Raw genomic sequence first — 1174 nt, 5'->3', positions numbered from 1 at the left:
GATATGACAAGTTATACTATGAGATATGCCATGCTATGATATGATAAGCTAAGCTATGATATGATAAGTTATGCTATGATATGACAAGATATACTATGACATGATACCCTAGGACACACTATGCTATGACATTGACATGATATAACACGATACAATATGCCATGATAAGACACGATAGGACACGACCGGACATGCCACGACAAGATACGGTAGGGCACGATAGGACATGATACGATAGGATACGACATGATATGAGTTCTATTTTCTACGTTCACGGAGGGGGAACGTTCTTAAAAGGGAAAGGCAAACCATGCATGCTAGCCGCCCAAAAAGGGGCCTTCCTATGTACAGGTTACTTTCTCGCCTCATTATATGTCCTATGACTCCATGATATTATTAATCATACTCTATGTTACTGCTTGTATTATCTTCCATGCCTTACATACTCGGTACACTATTCGTACTGACGTCCCTTCTTGTGGACGCTGCGTTTCATGCCGCGTAGGTCAGCAGACAGGTGGGTTTGATCCCTAGAAGCTCTACCAGCCGCACTTGACATCGCTCCAGTTGTTCCGGAGCCTCACTTCTGCGATACTATTTTGTGTATGTATATTCGGGCACGGCAGCACCCGGCCCTTTCTATGTATAAGCGTACTATGTCTAGAGGCTCGTAGACAGATATGTACAGTCAGTCAGGTACAGTCAGATATATGGTGTTTTAACATGTTAATGTTGTTGTATAAAGTGATAACGAAGTTTACTAGTCTATGTTCATAATGACGCTGCTAATGTTAATGTTCAAAAAAAAATATATGGCACTGTTCATACGGCTTGCTAAGAGGTAAAGGAAAAGCGATAGACAAGGGGTTCTCGGTACAAATATCGGGTACTCGTCACGGCCCCTAGTCGGGTCGTGACAATATACCCGCATCTGTACAGAAAGACCCCAACCCACAAACATGTCCACAGACCTCTAAACAGACCGACAGAATCATATGAAGGGACAGGTCCCCGCCGTACCCATGAACGAGAATATATATATACAGTAGTGACAGACTATACCAAAAGATGGGCTCTGGATAAGAGAGCGCTCCAAAATAGCAGAATAAGATCCTAAGCGGACGGATCAGCAAACCTGTCATCGGTACCTGCGCGGCATGAAAACGCAGCCCCC

The sequence above is a fragment of the Lycium barbarum genome, chromosome 3 (assembly GCF_019175385.1).
Source record: "Lycium barbarum isolate Lr01 chromosome 3, ASM1917538v2, whole genome shotgun sequence".
NCBI classification, from domain to species: Eukaryota; Viridiplantae; Streptophyta; class Magnoliopsida; order Solanales; family Solanaceae; genus Lycium; species Lycium barbarum.
Note: the sequence above shows the minus strand (reverse complement) of the source record.